Below are 20,191 nucleotides of genomic sequence, written 5' to 3'. Positions count from 1 at the left end.
TACTATAATACAAGAACAAGAGAAAGCTAAAATACATGCTGAAGCTCACGCTGTAGCACTCGCGGTAGCATTACGACTGATGGTGCGACAGGGAAAAGGAGACTACGGCCCATACAAAGACCCCCCCGCGTGTCATCGGTGCGGTCAACCAGGGCATTTGAGACGTGCGTGCCCTCAACACATAGCAACGCAGCCTCGATCTGTGCCGGCACGGACTAACAGCAGCCGGTCAAACTTTCCTGGGGTCTGTGAGAGGTTGCAGAAGCCTCTGTACATCCACAAAAGCTATCGCTACACAAAGACATACGAAATGTACATGATGTACAAAAAACTTGTCGGAGACCTGCAGTGGATCCGGCCTTATTGTGGTATCACCAATACAGACTTACAACCACTGTTGGACTTATTGCGGGGCAGCAATAGCCTAACTTCTGTACTACATCTAAGTGCGCCCGAGCAGCAAGCCTTGACAGCAATTGAGCAGAAAATCACATCATCTATGTCTGGCAGATATATCCCTGATTTGCCCATAAATTTGTATGTATGTAACTCAGATAAGGAAGTTGCGGGAATTTTGGGTCAGTGGGGTGAGCAACAAAAACAAAACCCATTGGTAATACTAGAATGGATATTCTTGCCTGCTAGCATGTCAAAAACGGTAGTCACTAGAATTGAAGCTCTGGGGATGTGCATTCAAAAAGCAGGGGTAAGGGCGATACAAATTTCAGGGAGGCAAATGGACAAAATCATTTTACCTATGTCACTTGATATTGTGAGTAATGCCATGATGAAAAATGACTGCCTTGCAGTAGCTCTGCTGGACTTCAAGGGGGAAGTAGATAATCACTACCCCCCCCCCCCCCCCCATTATTTAAAACAATGTTAACAATGGAACCGCACTCTATCTGCAGCAATAAGCCGCTGGAAGCCATTACCGTTTTTACTGATGCTAGCAGCAAGACAGGTAAAGCAGGATTTGTATATTTACAGGATGGATCCTGGAAATCCAAAGTCATTCTGTCAGAGGGGTCAGTACAAGTGCTCGAGCTATTAGCCGTATGCTCTGTTTTTAAAAAATGGGATAAAACACTTGTCAACATTATTTCAGATTCTCAATATGTCGTGGGGATAGTCAAACGTATGCATAGGTCCCTACTAAAAACTGTAAACAATAAGCAGCTGTTTATGACACTTTTGAAATTATGGATGTTACTAACAGAGCGGACAGACTTATTTTTTATCGATCATGTTCGTAGCCATACAACGCTGCCGGGATTCATTGTGGAAGGTAATGCGCGCGCGGATCAACTGGTAGTAGCCAATGCAAACATCTATTTTAATACACCCAAACCTGATTTCTTTGGACAAGCTCTGCTATCCCATAAATTTTATCATCAGTCGGCAAAAGCGCTGAGTAAACAATTTAATCTTCCATTGCAGCAAACCAGAGCTATTCTTGCTGCTTGCCCAGACTGTGCGAATATTCAAAACTTACAACCACAAGGGGTGAACCCCCGGGGATTATCACCATTGCAAATTTGGCAAACAGATGTTACGGAATATCCCAGTTTTGGGAGATATAAATTTATTCATGTATCTATTGACACATATTCGAACCTTATGTGGGCTACTGTTCATATATCAACCAATGCTAAAGCCGTAATTAAGCACCTTTTGGCAGCATTTGCCGCCATGGGAGTGCCAACAGAAATTAAAACAGACAATGGCCCGGGATATCGCTCACAGTCATTAGAAACATTTTTACAGATGTGGGGGGTAGCTCATAATTTTGGCGTACCCCACAATTCCACTGGTCAAGCTATTGTTGAACGTGCACATCGGACCTTAAAGGATCGTTTAAACATTTTAAAAACGGGGGAAGATATGCGGCACTGTACTACCCAAGAGTTAATAAGCAAAGCACTGTATGTTTTGAATTGGCTACAGCCACGTGGTACTGAGGATCAGATCCCAACTAATAGGCATATGTGTGGGAACAAAAATGTTGATAAAAATCAGCCGCAAGTTTCAGTATTCGATCCGGTTTTACAGCAGTGGCAAGGACCTTGCAAATTATTTACGTGGGGAAGAGGGTATGCTTGTGTTTCCACAGGTGCCAGCCCCTGATGGACTTCCGTTTGATTTATGCGACCATCATCACCTGAAGCATCATAGACGGTGCGGCAATACAAATTCCACCTCAGCCAAAAACTAATGCGTAGGTCATCTTAGCTAACGTAACAGATTAAAATTCTCAGTGCATTACGGCCGCATCACAAAGCCCATGAACGAATTGATAAGATAACTATGACTTGTGCAGTGCGCCTGGCCAGCGAGTGCATGCGTCATAGGTTTTCAATTGAGGTGGCTTTTGGCACACGCTGGCCACGTGTGCTAAAATCCATTCCTCTGAAAATGTATAACTACCGGGATTTTCCGAAGAGCATCAGGCTGGTGTGCAGCAAAACCATAGTTGCCTCTGTAGGGACACCCACATAAAACTGACACCTACTGATTGCTGGGCTAAGTTTGCGGAACAAGACAGCAATATGCTATTCAAAAAAAAAAAAAAAAAAAAAAAAAAAAAAAGCGAGAGAGGGGGAGATGTAGGGTTCAGTTATATGGAAGTTAGTTATTGGACCTGAAAATAGCTCATGGTCACAAGATTGTTCCAGGCGCCTTTAGAAGGCCTTGAACAGAATAAATAAGAAGATAGAAGAAGAAAGATCCCAATTAGGAAAACACAGGTGCACATTCCACGATAAAGGGAACTTGGCACAAACAACCTCAATTCAGGGGCTTATCTTGACCAATTGGACTAAGACAAGTCTTGTATGCTCTAATTAACACAACCAATTATGTCTTATGTTTGTGCGCGTGGACAGTATCGATGTAACCAATCACCACTTATGCTTGTGCGCGTGGACAGTACCGATGTAACCAATCACCGCTTATGCTTGTGCGTGTGGACACCAAGTGCTTGCATGTAGTAGCCAATCAAAGTCTCTCACCAACTTAGAGAATTGTATAAAAATGATTAGCTAAGCTCAATAAACTGGCGACTTTAATCATCACATTGGTGTTCCGTCGTCCGGGCCCCGCACGGATTAATCCCTAAACCCTACAATTTAGCGGCACTAAGAAATTTTGACCGCCCAGAAGGAGATCCGCGGTATATGATCACTGCTGCACAAATGATGGGGACTGGTGACTTTGCAGATGTTAATAGGCAAGCAAGGCTACTGGTGGAAGCATTACAAGAATCATCTTCCTTAGCTCTGAAGGCAATGGTAACCTTGCCTGAAGTTGGAAAGCCAGAACAATCATTTACAAGTATAAGGCAGGGGAATACGGAACCTTATATGTCCTTTCTTGATCGTCTGCAAGATGCTATTGAAAAGCAAATAGATAATGCTGATGCCAAAGAAGCATTGATAATAAAATTGGCCATGGAAAATGCAAATGCAGATTGTAAAAAAATACTACAATCGATGCCAGGAAGAGTGACACTAGTAGATATGATAGAGGCCTGTAACAAAGTTGGGTCTTTGGAGCATAAAACTACATTAACGGCCAATGCTTTTGCTGTAGCCATGCGAATGGATACAAAAAATGTTAAGAAATGCTATAAATGTGGACAACCGGGACATTTGCAATTTCAGTGTAAAGAGGGGCAAAACAAAGTGGAAGTTGGGCCTAAAACATGCCCTCATTGTCATAAAGGGAGACATTATGCTAACCAATGTAGATCTCGTTTCACAAATGAAGGTGTAGCTCTGCCACCTCGAGGTACCCCGTCTCCAGGAAACTACAAGAAGAGTGCGAGGAGCGGTGCGATGACCCCAACAGCTCCGAAAGGATTCCAGAATGGTGCCAAGAAGGATGTCTGGCAGAATTGCCAGCCCGAACAGCTGGAAGTGCCGGAGTGGATGTCTCAACAATAGAAACCATTCTACTATGGAACTCTCAGGTATACCTTGTGCCAGTAAACACACAAGGACCATTAGGTAATGGGCTTAGTGCCCTGTTGTTGGGACGGTCTAGTATAACATTACAAGGAATTTTTGTGCTTCCCGGGGTCATTGATGCGGACTACACAAGTCGCATTTATGATATGATTTGGACGCCGTCTCCACCAGTATCGATACAGGAAGGAAGCAGAATTGCACAGCTAGTCCCTTTTAAAGCAAATGTACCATGTAAGGTTAATCAACAGCGTGGCAATGCAGGGTTTGGATCTACGGGATTAGAAACTCAAATTATGTGATCAATGGAGATCAATAAAACAAAACCTAGTATATCAGTAGAGTTACAAAATGCAAAGAACAGGCCAGAAAAAATAAAATTACAAGCATTAGTGGATACTGGAGCAGATGTAACGGTTCTGTCGTGGGAGGACTGGCCTGTCACTTGGGAGCTTTCTGAGATGGATTCAAAACTGTTTGGTGTGGGAGGATTATAAAAAACTCGACAAAATATATGATTCAATTGATTTGTCAAAATTCAGTTTCTTATATCAAACCTTATGTAACCAATATCCCTATGAACCTGATAGGTAGGGATGCATTAAGTCAAATGGGATGTGTGCTTAGTACAGGAGACAATTTTGTGGCACGGCCATTGACAGGTGACCATGCCTAAAACTGAAATGGAAAACAGAGGAACCGGTTTGGGTAGATCAATGGCCGCTGACTGAATCTAAGGTCGTCATCTTGAAACAGGTAGTACAGGAGCAATTGGAACAAGGGCACTTGGTGAATACCATGAGCCCTTGGAATACACCAGTTTTTGTCATTCCAAAAAAAATCTGGGAAATGGAGACTGTTGCATGATTTAAGAAAAATAAATGAAGTAATGGAAAATATGGGAGCCCTTCAATTAGGGTTACCCACGCCTACTACGATTCCACAAGGATGGAACATTTTGATTATTGATTTAAAGGATTTTTTTCTTTACAATATATTTAGACCGGAAAGATGTGGAAAAATTTGCCTTTTCTATCCCCACCATAAACAAACAGGAACCCATGGAACGTTATCATTGGGTAGTTCTGCCACAAGGAATGAAAAATTCTCCAACTATATGCCAATCCTATGTATCCCAACCTGTAAAAGGGTTTAGACAACAAAATTCAGACTTGATTATTTATCACTATATGGATGATATCTTGATAGAAGGGAAAAGAGAGTTATCCAAAAAGCTCAAAGAGTTGACTACACAATTGTCAGATTTTGGTTTAAAAATAGCACCAGAAAAGGTACAAAAAATGCAACCATGGAAATATTTAGGCTGGAAGATTTTAGAAAAAAACTATAGTTCCACAAAACCTGGAAATTACAGACAAGATTGAAACATTGAATGATGTGCAAAAATTACTGGGGACAATCAATTGGGTTCAAACACTGTTGGGAATAGATGATGAGCTTCTAACCCCTTTATTTGAAATGTTACGAGGTGACACTACCTTAATGGCACCTCAACAATTGACCCCTCAAGGTAAACAAGCATCACAACAGATAGCAGACATAATATCCCAGAGTCAGGCTTTTAGGATTAAAGAAAATCTTGACATTAATCTTAGCATTTTAAACCGAGAAAAACAACCCCTCGGGATCATATATCAATGGGAGGGGAGTCACAAAGACTTGCTAATAATAGAATGGATCTTTTTAGCTCACCAGGCCCGAAAACCCATATTTTCTCAAACTGAAATGATTTCAGAATTAATTATAAAGAGGAGACATCGGATTATTGAGATTTGTGGACAAGAACCACACACGATTGTCGTTCCTTTGACTCAAGGATATTTACAATGGTGTCTACAGAATAGCCTAACTTTACAAATTGCTCTTGCAGATTTCGAAGGAAAGATAGATATTAATCTTCCTGCACACAAAATGTTTACCTTGCTACAGAATATACAACTAGAAGAAAAAGAGTTGTGTGCAGAGTTACCTACTGATGGTCCTACAATATTTTTGGATGGCAGTGGAAAACCAGGAAAGGCAGTAGTAGTTTGGAAAGAAGGTCAGGTATGGAAAAATCACATTGTCACATGTGAAGGTTCCCCCCAAGTGGTGGAACTTCAAGCTGTAATAGAAGTATTTAAAAAGTGGCAGGGTGTTGAGGTCAATATTATTGCTGATTCTTTATATGTGGTAGGTATAGTAAAACGCTTGAGATGGGCTTATTTGAAAGAAATTTATAACATCACATTGTTTGAAAAATTTAAGATGTTGCTATTTCTGTTAAACCAACGGACAAAGTGTTATTATATAATGCATGTGCGAAGTCACACCAATTTGCCTGGATGGATCACAGAAGGGAATAAACGAGCTGATTTACTAGCTAATCCTGTATGGACTGGGCCACCTCCCAATAAACTTCTACAGGCACGTGGAGCTCACAGTTTTTTCCACCAACCAGCAAAAGTATTAGCCAAACAGTTTCAAATTTATATAGCAGATGCCAAAGCCATCATTCAATCCTGTGCTGAGTGCCAGAAAATATCTGGGCACGGAGATGGCGCTGTAAATCCTAGGGGTCTGCAATCCTTGCAATTGTGGCAGACTGATGTGACTCGTACCAGCTTTTGGAAAATTGTGTTATGTTCATGTTTCTGTTGATACATATTCCTTGATGGTATGGGCCACAGCACTTGCGGGCGAAATAAGTCGACATCTACAAACACACTTACGACAAGCATTTGCAGTAATGGGTGTCCCAGCCCAGATGAAAACAGATAATGGACCATGTTTTATAGCATAACGGACTCAGGAATTTTTTCAGCAATGGGGAGTTACTCATATTACTGGCATTCCTCATTCTCCCACAGGTCAAGCTATAATCGAACGTACTCATAAAATATTAAAAGATTTTTTGGAAAAACAAAAAACGGGGGAATTAGGGGAACCTCCTTCAAAAAGACTCATGAAAGCAATATATGTGATGAATTTTTTGACTCTGCGTGGAGAGTCAGTTGTTCCCCCTGTAGTTCGGCATTTTCAAACAATGAATAGTGGGATTCAAAATATTGATAATGGGTGGAAAGTCTGGGTTAAAAATATTGAGCGTCAGCAATGGGAGGGACCTTTTAAAGTAATAACGTGGGGCTGAGGTTATGCTTGTGTCATTACAGAAAATGGGCCAAAGTGGATTCCAACTAAATGGTCGAAACCTTATGCTGAGATTAATATGGAACACACTGACTGTAGTAAGCAGCATGACAATGACACCAGTGATCTATCCACATCGTTTAACGCTGTGGGACAGTAAGAATGTTTGGGTGTCACTAGCTAAAGCTATTAATCAAACCTCTTTTTGTGTGTCATTGGCATTACCTGAACAGTCTTTTATTCTTATGTATTTTATTAGATATAATGTTGCTTTTACCGTGTTTAATTAATTGTGTTCATAGATCTTTGCAAAGGGCAATACAGCAGGTGTTAATTGACGAAACACAAAAAGGGGGAGTAGGGAATCTCTCTCCACAAGAAAAGTTAGCTAAAGCCAAAATTAGGGGTAAGGTCATGGTTTTAGTTAAGAATCTAGAAAGAGGGCAATGGGAAGGTCCATTTCCATTAATAACCCTGGGGCAAGATTATGCTTGTGTTTCCACAGATACAGGCCCACAATGGACTCCCGCTAAATTTGTATGACCATCATCATCTGGAACATCCTAGATGGTGCGGCAATATGAATACCACCTCAGCCAAAAATTAACGTATAGGTCACCTTGGCCAACGTAACAGGTCAAGATTCTCTGTGCATTGCAACCGCATCACAAAGCCCATGAACCAATAGACAGGATGGCTATGACTTGTGCAGCGCGCCTGGCCAGCGAGCGCATGCGTCATATGTTGCAAATGAGGCGGATTTTGGCACCCACTGGCCACATGTGCTGAAATCCATTCCTCTGCAAATGTATAAATACCGGGATTTTCCGAAGAGCATCAGGCTGGTGTATGGCAAGGCCATCGTTGCCTCCGTAGGGACGCCCACGTAAAGCTGGCACCTACTGATTGCTGGGCTGAGTTCGCGGAGCAAGACGGCACAAGAATGTACAGATGGTTCATCTTCCTCACAGTCCTCGGATGGACGTAGTCATGGATACTGGCCACAAACCAAAGAAAACATCTGGATGACCCTGGCTGACGTGACCGGACAAGATTGCTTATACCTCAGTACAGCAACAGCAAGCAATCCCTTTTTCACAGGTTTAACAGGGGGTTCCGCTGACATCAACAAAGTTTAAGAACTTATTGATGGAGACCCCTGTGCAGCAGGTCATGGACTCAATGGATGGGAATGCCTGGTTTCCACGGATCGGGCATTCACCCTCATTGCCACCCCAGGAATCCCAAATTCTGGGGTCCCTGAATACCGATTGGTGTAGTATTATCTGATTTACTGTTAGATGTAGATAGTATTAGACACACAACCTTACAAAATAGAGCTGCTCTTAAATCATTAGTTAAGATAGTTTTGATTTATGTTCTAGTAGGTTTTTTTTTGTATTTTAATTTGTGTGCCTTGTAGGTTGCAATGCATTTAAAAATTAATTGATAGATCAAGTAAGGCTGTGTTAATTGACAAAAAAGGGGGAATTGTGGACACATATTTAGCTAACAGACACAAGAGCATTCCAGATGCCTTTAGAAGGCCTTGAACAGAATAAACAAGAAGACAAAAAAAGAAAGATGCCAATTAGAAGAACACAGGTGCGCATTCCACAATAAAGGGATCTTGGCACAAAGAACCTCAATTCGGCAGTTTATCTTGACCAATTAGACTGAGACAAGTTTCACATGTTTTAGTTGATATAACCAATTATGTCCTATGTTTATGCGCATGTACAGAGTTAGTATAACCAATTATATCTTTATGCGCGTGTACAGTGTCGATATAATCAATCATATTTTATGCTTGTGCGTGTGGACACTATATGCTTGCATGCAGCAACCAGTCAAAGCTTTTAAGGAACTTAGAGAATTGTATAAGAATGATCACCTATGCTCAATAAACTGGCGACTTTGATTATCATATTGGTGTCCTGTCATCCGTCCCCACATGGAATGTCGCAAAAGGTGAGCAAACTCCATCTGGAGTATTATTTCCAGGACTACACACCCACATAGGAAGGATATTATTGCCTTGGAGACTTCTTTCTATATTTCAGTAATCTAAGTTATGAAGGCAGATTTGAGGCACTTGCATTAATTCTTTCTAGAAATGGATTTTAAGTTGCTAAAAGCATATGACCAGGATTCATCAAAATGTTTTCCATAGTAAAAACAGATTGTACTTTTCAATTAAAAAAATTGTCTGCAATTTCAAGGTTTTCTTTAATTTTTGACAGTCCTGGGGACTCTCACTGCATTATATTAAATACAACATGTATAGTATGGGAAATAATGCATGCAGGACAAGTTGCCTAAGACTTGACTTAAATAGACCACCAATATTAATGAGCAAACAGATCTTCAAGCTCATTGCTAGCACTCACTTATGAAATTTCCAATAGCATGTCAATTGTCTTCATGAGTCCACTGGCAAGCAGAACTATGGCAAACAAATTGATCATGCAGCCCCCAAAGGGAAGCAACAGTTGATCTCTCTGACTTGGGCTGCTGCTGAATCCCCTTTCTAGTAATGGTGGGCTCTGTAGTCTGTTACCATTATCAAGGCTCTGTATTCTACATATTAGAAGATTAGGAGTGGAGAGGGGAAAATCAATGTGAGTAAAGATTATTAAACTTGCACAATGAATAACTCAAGGACATAAATATAAATGAATTCATAGATTTATTGCGGAGGGAAGGTATAGATAAGTATGATAAAAGATCAGGGACAGATAAACTGAAAAGCATTCAATGAACTCATCTGGTTTCTGAATTTGCCTTTGGTTAGGAAAGAATCACAGAATCATACGGAATCACAGAATGGTTGAGGTTGGAAGGGACCTCTGGAGGTCATCTGGTCCAACTCCCCTGCTCAAACATGGACACCTAGAGCCAGTTTCACAGGACCATGTCCAGGAGACTTTTGAATATCTCCAAGAAGGGAGATGCCACAACTTTTCTGGGCAACCTATTCCAGTACTCAGTCACCCTCACAGTAAAAAAAGTGTTTCCTGATGCTCAGACAAAACAGCCTCCTGCATTTCAGTTTGTGCCCATTGCCTCACATTCTGTCACTGGACACCACTGAAAAGTGCCTGGCTCCATCGTCTTTATACCCTCCCTTTAGGTATTTATATACATTGATAAGATCCCCCCTGAGCCTTCTCTTCTCTAGGCTAAACAGTCACAGCTCTCTCAGCCTTTCCTTATAGGAGAGATGGTCTAGTCTGTTAATCATCTTTGTGGCCCTGTGCTGGATTCTCTCCAGTATGTCCATGTCTCTCTTGTACTGGGGAGCCCGGAACTGGACACAGTACTCCAGGTGTGGCCTCACCAGTGCTGAGCAGAGGGTAAGAATAACCTCCTTTGACCTGCTGGCAATACTTTGTCTAATGCAGCCCAGAATACCATTAGCCTTCTTGGCTGCAAGGGCACATTGCTGGCTCATGTTCAACTTAGTGTCCACCAGGACTCCCAGGTCCTTTTCTGCCAAGCTGCTTTCCAGCCGGTCAGCCTCCAGCATATACTGGTGCATGGGGTTGTTCCTCCCCATGACTTTGTACTTCTTGTTGAACTTCATGAGGTTCCTGTTGGCCCAAATACTTTGCTTCAGAGGGCTATCTTCATCGACATATAAATACAGAATGACAGAGTAATATAACAGGGCTATCTTAGTGAGGACTGTGCTATTTTGGTAAGAGCATTTAACAGGATGAAATCAGGAATCATTTGTCTTCTGGAACTAGAATTTAATAAAGAAAATTTTTCTGTTGTCTTCAGATATTTTATTTGTGGAAGAAAAAAAGGGGAGTGATAAACCTGTGAAGAAAAATGAGGAAAACATAACAAAATCAAATGTGTATATATTCAAACAGACTCTGAGTTGGATTTCTTGCTGGCCATGTGTAATTTTCTAAAATGGAGGTTAAACAAGGGTAAAACCAATACCAGACTCTTCTATTTAGTCTTCCTTTTTTGTAATACTCTGCAAAGAGAAGTATGGTTTGGGAGTTGTTGAACTGCAGGCAGGCACGCACTCAGTCCCTATTGAGGAATTACCTTGTTACAGCGAGTGGGATTAGAAGCAATGTAAATGGGTTCTCCAAAATATTTCCTCACTTTTGAGCATTTCAGCACTGGGATGAGAGCAGTGATGAAGTCAGTAGAAGAAATATAGTAAAACCCTTCATCCTTGAAGATCAGTAAAAGAAAACACTGGCTGTACTCTCTGATGCACATGGTACCATACAGTGTAAGCTTTGTAGCTCATAGCACAAAATGTCAAGTGGCGTAACAGCAGGGAACACACCCAACACTGAGCCAGCATATCTTCTGCAAGCTCTTTTTTCTTTCTCTTTCTTTTTTTTTTGTTTTGTTTGTGAGTCAAAGATTAAGTATAATTAATTGGAGGATTATCTATATGCCATGACTAGATGGCAGATATGTGCCTTAGAAACACAGTTTTTCAGTCTTGTGCAATTACTTTGGAATGATGCTTCTGCCAGATCAGAGATTTTTATTTTTACACTCTGGTCAGATACAATAGAATTACACTATATACCAAGTAAACGGTAAGACTGTGAGAGCTACAGCTCAGTTAATTTTCCCTGACAATAAACCCGACAGCACTCAAACCTCTGCATAAATCTTCCTCGGAATAAGGGCAGAGACCCTCTCCACGCATGCGCATACGCACGCAGCCACGCGCCAGCGCGCTGCGGCCCGCACGGAGCCTTTCGCGTCCCTGGCCCAGCGGAAGCCCACCGTGCACACCCCACCGCTCCCGTAGAACGTTGAAAAGAACACTCCCTTCCACACTGCCCCAGCTCGCCAGGGGCGATTACGTAAATGTCAGCCCCGCCCCCCTTCCGCGCTGCCCCCTGCCTGGAGGATTATGCAATACCCAGCACATAGACCTACTGTACCACACGCAGCCCCAGCGGCGCAAGGGGCGGGGTGTCCGGCCTCGCCCCCCAGCAGCCTCCATTGGCCACCCCTCGAGAGTGCTCGGCGTGGATTGGGGTGTTGCTGCTGTCACTTGCAGCTGATTGACAGGTCGGCCGGCCATGAGAGAGAGAGAGTGAATGCGTGCGTAGTTCTGACCTACTAACATATATCCTTTCGTGTTGCCGCATGTTCTCTTACTCCGCGTTGCTCTGCTCCCGGGCAAGTGGGACGCTGTTGCTTGCCCGTCCTTACTCGCCTCTCCTTGGCCAGGTGCAGTGAATGCTCCGCTTACCGCGCTGCACTGAAGGCAGGAATGCGCGTTCGGAGTTGCGTCATGTGCGGGAGCCTGGGGGGGTGGGGCGCGGGGCGCATGTGGGTTGCGGAGCTTGTTTGCTGTGTGCGTGTGTGTATTAACGTTTTGCTGGCGTGTCAGTGCCGGGGCTCGGCGCCTGAAGGTAGCAGGCACGACGTGTGCGTGAGTATGAAAGGCCATGGTAATTTCGGTGCAGAGTTAAGGATTAAGTCGTTAATTACAACCCTTTTGTGCGTTTACGAGAAAAATCGGAGTTTTGTGCCGATGGATTCTCAGAGGCCGCCGGAGAGATCCCATTTTCACACGGTGTTGGGGGATGTTGTTTGTGGGCAAACTGAATTAATGGTAGCAGTCTGCCCCACAGCCCCCGTGTTTTGCTAGGCTGTGTTTGCCTAAGCCTTTTTCGTCACTTTTCTCGCTGTTTTTCAGACTCTACGGGACTGATCACATAATAGTTCCTGGAAATGTTGCATTATGTAACCACAGAATTTGCTGGCAGTCAGGTTAGGAAGAGGGAGCTAATTATGCGATTTTATAATCTTGCTACAAAGAAACTGGGAGAATCACGCTTAAAAATGTAACTAACAGATTTTGTTAAAGTACATTTAATAAGGAAAGTAGACAACTGGGTAAGCGGGGAAGTAACTCATGCTTGCTGACCATGTTGTGTACCTTAAAATGAAATTTGTGTTAATCTATATTTAGCCCTATCACATTTTAGCAATTGTGGCTTCATGTGCTATTCCTGGTCTTTTCTCCAGAGCTGTGCATATAGACGTTCAAGGCTGTTATAGACGCTTGTGACAAATTGGAGGAACCAATTTGTAGTGAATAAAAAAGGTCGAATTTATTAGCAAGCGATAAAAGAGCAAAACAGCGCTGGGCGGCCGGGGAGGCAGTGCTCCGCCAAAAGCTCGCAACTTTCTGTTATAGTTACATTCCTTTTATACAGTTTATGCACTCCTCCCTTGTCAATCTTCACCTTGTCTTGTTTCTCCCTTTTTTTTTTTTTCTTTGCTCGTGTAGGTTCATTATTGGGCGGATTCGGTCCATCTTCTCAAGGGGAAGTGTCTTTTTGATGTAGAATGTCTTTTTTTGTGGAGATATGTAGTCGTGGTAGAGTTAGTCCCCTTATCTAGTAAATTATAGCTGTTGTCTTTCTCTTCCTTATCTAGTAAGTTATATTTGTTATTTTCCTCGTGACTTTTACGCAACATTTAAGCACTTGGGTTTTCTTTTTTTTTTTTACACAAAGCATTCGTTTAATCACAATGTGTGTCTTCCCCCTTTCCGATTAGTATGTAAGTAAATTATCATATTGTTGTTTTAACACCATTAGCCGAATTGATTCTATTCTGCTTTGAACAAGGGCTACAACTTTTATCTAAAATACACGGACCAAAGGTCAAGATTAGCAGTAAGACTTTTAGGGGTAATTGTGGAGAATGTCTCTACCCCCATGTGCGATTTCATGAACAAAGTTAACCCGTTCATTACAAAGGCCATTTGCTTGATTTTTAACTCCATGCTTTCAGAGCCCTTTTGATAAGGCTGTATTTTTAGGAAGGCTTTTTACCTAGACACTAAACAATTTCTTTGGTACTGGCTTTTACTTGTCACCCTTTTAAAAGAGGGCAACATGTAATTTAAGAGAGGAATGAATTTAAGAAAATGTCAATAGTGCTGAAGAAGTGAGATGGCCTACCTGTGTCCTGACAGCTGCAGTGGGCTTGGGTGAAGAAGTAATGTCAGGCTCAGGGGGCAGAGGAGTACCCCAGTCCCATGAAATCGGGCATTTTAGTGTGGCATACAACAAAAGCAGAAGTAGGTCAGTATGACGGTTTTGGTAGCACTAATCTTTGGTTAGTTGGTGCGTGATCACGACCGGAATGCATGTGCTGTGGGTCACGGGGAATGCTACCGAAGGGAGTATCGCAGCAGTGCTGGTATGGGGTGTGGGGGGGTCCCGATCCCGCGCCCCGGCGGCTCCGACCGCCCCGAGGACTTGCACAACACGAGGCGCGGAGGTTACTGTGTCCTCTTGCTGGGGATGGCGGCAGGCTGGGACCTTTCGAACGTCCACGCGGCAGAGGGTGAGGGCTGAGGGCACTGCCGCCCCCCGCCATTCTGGTGCTGGGGCAGGCACGGCGGCAGAGGCTTGCGAGCTCAGGAGGGGTGATAGTGCGGGGCCACTTTGAACAGAGCGGGCCGGGCGCCATGCACCGCCGGTCATGTAGGGGGGTGCCTCGCTGCCCCGCCCGTCTCCCCCTTGTGGGGGCGTCGGTGGGCCGCAGCGCGGCGGATGTCATATCTGACCGCCGCTTTCAGTCAGGGCTAATCGAACAGAGAGCCCCGAGCTCCCTGCCTGAGGGTCTCCCCGTGGGCTGTCCCCTCCCACTACCCGCCCAGCGGCTCAGGCCCTCTCCGCCCCGGGATTTCGGCCGTGCCCCGCTGTCACAGGTTGGGTGCCACTGTAGGAAGGGTACGGCTCACAGACAGGCAGTATAAATCCTCCCTTCCCCCCCCCCCCCCCCCCCCCCCCGATCTGAATATTTAGGATTTCTCCTTATGTCACAAACAATGAAAACTGGCCATTGCCCAATTCTGTTATTGGCAAGTCATTTCGACATTTCAGTGGCAAAAGCTGTGGCTGGAAGTCCCGTTGTTCTGAGATCATCTTGTGCTCTGTCCTTGACAGAAGGCTACCTTAAAAGTTGCTGATGATAACTTGTCTTTAAATATAAGGCCATTTGTGTGTGCGCGCACACCTAAAACGGTCTTCTAAGTAGACAAAACCAAAATTACCGTGTTTTTGACTAAACACTCCAAAGTGAAAATTTAGTATCACAACCGTGGTGGTATGTTCAGTATAACTGTTGTAGGTAGCAACAGTAATTATTTTTTTTTTAAAAGGTGATATTTTTGATAACATGCACAAACTTTTCTGCTACTTGATTGTTGGGGTCAAGTACACTTTTGCCATAGTAAAGCTGTTTGGAGTAACTGTGTTTAAAAAAAATAATAATTTTTTTCCTTGTCCTTATAATTTGAATGATTGCACTCGGTTTCATTGTGTTCACTAGTATGTATGTAACCTACTTTGAGTCATCTTTGTTCTCCTCAGTAATTAATTCAGTCCAGAGCCTAGTTTAAAATATTGCTATGGGCATTAGTTTTACCATCTTTATTCAATTAAAATGTTGACTTAGATAATAAATTTGAATGAATAAGGCTTCAGGTTTTGGTCCAAACACCTGATTTAAACCAACCAAATCAAGGATTACTGATTGAAGATCCTTAATATCATTAGCACTACCAAATATATCACATTGCAGATGTCTTTATTTGACCGTTGAAGTACTAAGTTTGTAAAATTATTTGCCTTTATTTTCCATTCTTATTTATTTTCTATTTTTAACTCATCTTATTTGCTAAAGGACTGTTAACTAGCTTTCAAAATATCCAGCTTCCTGAATTTGACTTCAGGGCTTCAAGTTTATTTTGGATTTTATTTATTTTAAAGGACCCAATTTGAAAGGTGTCAAAAAGCTTAGAGTCTTCCCATGAGCAATAGGAACTTACATGACCTCTTCACAGCTTATCCTAAGAAGGAACAGTATTTTCCATGCTTTGGCTGAAACTTGCAGAACATATGTGCGTTCTATCTATTGCAATAAAAGGAATGCACAGTCTAGAAAAGATATCAGTACTCTTGCATTTTTCAATCCTTTATCTTGAAATAAAGCTCATAAATAAAATAAACCTTTAGCTCATTCTAAATTGACTTAACTAATAGTTGTGCAAACTATGTTTATGCAAGAGTTTCCTTTTCCAGACAGCAATCTTGCTGCTGTTATAACATCACTATGATGCAATAATGTGTACAATTGAGTCTTATTACACCCTGTTAAGCAATGTATCTGACTCCTCAGCTTAATTGACTCTTCTAGGTGACCTTGTCATGATTATTACAGTCAGTTATGAGATATAAACATGCTTAGCATGTGTAATAGGAAAAAACCCACAAGTTCCTGTGGCCCATTCTATGAGAAAATGACAGTTGATGTCAGTGTTAGTATTTTACAGTGTTTGGGAAGGAGGAATTTCAAACAAGATATTTGTAACTGTCTAATACTGATGGTGATGACTGTCAAAAATAAGATTGTGTAAACAAGGGCATACTTGGATGTGATTCAAAATGTAATAGAAGCAATGTTTCTGAAAACTTTTTGGTTTTAAAGGTATACCTCAAATGGATTAGTATTGGGACCTTGTTAAATATCCTGCTTTTTTTTTCCTCTTTTTTTTCTAATTCACATGTTGAATTGATCCATGTCCAAGTTAGCATCCTCTGAGACTGAATCTGGTCACAGATATTATATAAATCTATTTATTTTCTGTTGGAAAGAAAGCCTAATTTAAAATATTTTTCCTTTTTTTGTAAGTTGCCACATATTGGTGTAGCTTTCAGTTCTGTCCCCAAAGTATTTAAATAATAAACCAGTTTTTGCCATAGAGATGGCTTCACAGCAGTATAGCAATATAGATGCCAGTCCTGCAAGACCTCCTTTTATGATTAGAACCAAACACTTAGACTCTCAATAAAGAAAATGAGGCTTTGTGCATGCAGTAGTTTTCCCTTCTGGACTATCTTGCAGGATTAGAGCTCTAAAGATTGCTATTTCTCTGTTTCATTTGCAGCGAGTGGTAGAGATCAAGATTTTTTACAGGCAATGTTTCTTTTATATATTTGTACTTAAGTTTTTATATAATAAGATGCAAGTTTAGAGCATCATCTGGGATTTACTGACATAATTCTACTGCCTTTTTTATAGAGTTACATAAATTTAGATCAGCTGAAGGTCTGGTCCATGCTTGACATTTGTAAGACTAAAAGTTAAAGCATGTTATTAAGGGCTTTGTCCAAATGCCTCTTAAACACTGACAGGCATGGGGCATCGACCACCTCTCTAGGAAGCCTGTTCCAGTGTTTGACCACCTTCTTGGTAAAGATGTGCTTCCTAATGACAAGTCTAAACCTCCCCTGGTGCAGCTTTGACCCATTCCCACGTGTCCTGTCACTGGATATGAGGTAGAAGAGATCAGCACCTCCCTCTCCACCTGCCCTCCTCAGGAAGCTGTAGAGAGCAATGAGGTCACCCCTTACTCTCCTTTTCTCCAAACTAGACAAACCCAAAGTCCTTAGCCATTCCTAATAGGACATGCCTTCCAGCCCTTTCACCAGCTTTGTTGCCCTCCTCTGAACACATTCAAGTACCTTAACATCCTTCTTAATTTGTGGGGCCCAGAACTGCACACAGTACTCAAGGTGAGGCCGCACCAATGCCAAATACAGAGGGATAATCACCTTTTTTGACCAGCTGGTTATGCTGTGTTTAATGCACCCCAGGATGCAGTTTGCCCTCTTGGCTGCCAGGGCACACTGCTGACTCCTATTGAGCCTGCTGTCAACCAGCACCCCCAGATCCCTTTCTGCAGGGCTGCTCTCCAGCCACTCCTCTCCCAATCTATACTTGTGCCCGGTGTTACTCTGTCCCAGGTGCAGAACGCGGCATTTGTTCTTGTTAAATTTCATCCCGTTGATGATTGCCCAATGCTCCAATCCATCTCAATCCCTCTACAAGGCCTCTTGGCCCTCAAGAGAGTCAACAGTACCTCCCAGTTTGGTATCATCAGCAAACTTGCTAATGGTGCATTCAACTCCTGCATCCAGATCATTGATAAATATATTGATGAGAACTGGCCCTAGAAATGAACCCTGAGGAACGCTGCTGGTGCCCGCTTGCCAGCCAGATGTAGCCCCATTCACTACAACAACTTGAGCTCTGCCGTTCAGCCAGTTCTTCACCCAGTGCACTGTGTACCTGGTCATCCCACAGTTGGACAACTTGTCCAGAAGGTATGCTGTGAGGGACAGTATAAAAAGCCTTCCTAAAAATCTAGAAAAACTACATCCCCTGCCTTCCCTTCTTTCACTAGGTGGGTGACATTATCATGGAAGGATATCATAGATCTTAAAATGGTTTGGGTTGGGTCTCACAATAATACCCTTGATATGGCATATAGACACTATAGATACAATGACATGCATTGGCAGGTTATTTAGCAGTTAAATATCATACAGCCCAATTCACTGGCTATCCTCTCCCAAAATCAAATCTCCCTGAGATACACATCGAACTTCCCCACCCTTCTGCATCACCCACCAGGTATACCCAGGTCCTTGAGCAAAAACAACCCCTTGAATGGGTTTGCTTCTGCTTGAGGGAGGACTAACCCAGACTGTCTTTCCTAACATACTCCTCATGCGCACTACAGGGACGTTATCCCCTTCTACAGTATGTGGAACTCTTGGTTGGGCGGGGCCAGCCCGATTGGCAGATCCTCTAGTATTAACTAACCATGTGGCTTTTGTTAAATGTATATCCCAATGCTTGAAAGTTCCACCCCACATCGCTCTCAATGTAGTTTTCAGCAGTCCATTGTATCGTTCAATTTTTCTGGAGGCCGGTGCGTGATAAGGGATGTGATACACCCACTCAATGCCATGTTCTTTGGCCCAGGTGTCTACGAGGTTGTTTCGGAAGTGAGTCCCGTTGTCCGACTCAATTCTTTCTGGGGTGCCGTGTTGCCATAAAATTTTCTCTTCAAGGCCCAGGATAGTGTTCTGGGCAGTGGCATGGGACACAGGGTATGTTTCCAGCCATCCAGTGGTTGCTTCCACCATTGTAAGCACATGGCATTTGCCTTGGCGTGTTCGTGGGAGTGTGATATAGTCAATCTGCCAGGCCTCCCACTGTTTATATTTCAGCCATCGCCCTCCATGCAACAGGGGTTTTTGCCGCTTGGCTTGCTTAATTGCAGCACATGTTTCACATTCATGGATGACCTGTGCGATAGTGTCCATGGTCAAGTCCACCCCTCGATCTCGAGCCCATCTGTATGTTGCATCTCTTCCCTGATGGCCTGAGGTATCGTGGGCCCACTGAGCCATAAATAGCTCACCCCTATGTTGCCAGTCCAGGTCCACCTGAGACACTTCAATCTTGGCGGCCTGATCCACCTGCTGGTTGTTTTGATGTTCTTCAGTGGCTCGACTCTTGGGTACATGAGCATCTACGTGATGTACTTTTACCACTAGCTTCTCTATCCAAACAGCGATATCTTGCCACAGTGCGGCAGCCCAGATGGGTTTACCTCTGTGCTGCCAATTGCCCTTCTTCCATTGCTGTAACCACCCCCATAGGGCATTTGCCACCATCCATGAGTCAGTATAGAGATAGAGCACTGGCCACTTTTCTCTTTCAGCAATGTCTAACGCTAGCTGGATGGCTTTCACCTCTGCAAACTGACTCGATTCGCTTTCTCCTTCAGCAGTTTCTGCGACTAGTCGTGTAGGACTCCATACAGCAGCCTTCCACCTCTGATGTTTTCCCACAATGCGACAGGACCCATCAGTGAACAGGGCATATTGCCTCTCATTTTCTGGCAGTTGATTATACAGCGGGGTCTCTTCAGCCTGTGTCACCTCCTCCTCTGGCGACATTCCAAAATCTTTACCTTCTGGCCAGTCTGTGATCACTTCTAACATTCCTGGGCGACTGGGGTTTCCTATGCGAGCCCGTTGTCTGATCAGTGCAATCCACTTACTCCATGTGGCATCAGTCGCGTGATGTGTAGAGGAAACTTTCCCTTTGAACATCCAGCCCAGCACTGGCAGTCGGGGTGCTAAGAGGAGCTGTGTCTCAGTACCAACCACTTCTGAGGCTGCTCAAACTCCTTCATATGC

At 43.1% G+C, this 20,191-nt stretch overlaps 1 protein-coding gene across 6 annotated transcripts in view; it reads left to right on the top strand.

Moving 5' to 3' along the window:
* Positions 1–12,186: 12,186 nt before the first annotated feature.
* NFIL3 (nuclear factor, interleukin 3 regulated) overlaps positions 12,187–20,191 on the top strand; it is a 29,627-nt gene continuing 21,622 nt past the window's right edge. Inside the window, exon 1 of one of the 6 annotated variants that reach the window (XM_049793768.1) lies at positions 12,187–12,338. The gene's annotated coding sequence lies outside the window, so the exon portion shown is untranslated. Of the gene's footprint in view, positions 12,339–12,424; positions 12,563–12,903; positions 13,011–14,344; positions 14,475–20,191 lie in introns of those variants that run through there. The other 5 variants (XM_049793765.1, XM_049793767.1, XM_049793766.1 and 2 more) reach the window with 5 other exon arrangements.

This window comes from Accipiter gentilis, chromosome W (assembly GCF_929443795.1).
Source record: "Accipiter gentilis chromosome W, bAccGen1.1, whole genome shotgun sequence".
NCBI lineage: Eukaryota > Metazoa > Chordata > Aves > Accipitriformes > Accipitridae > Astur > Astur gentilis.
Note: the sequence above shows the minus strand (reverse complement) of the source record. Positions and strands in the feature narration are given on the sequence as shown.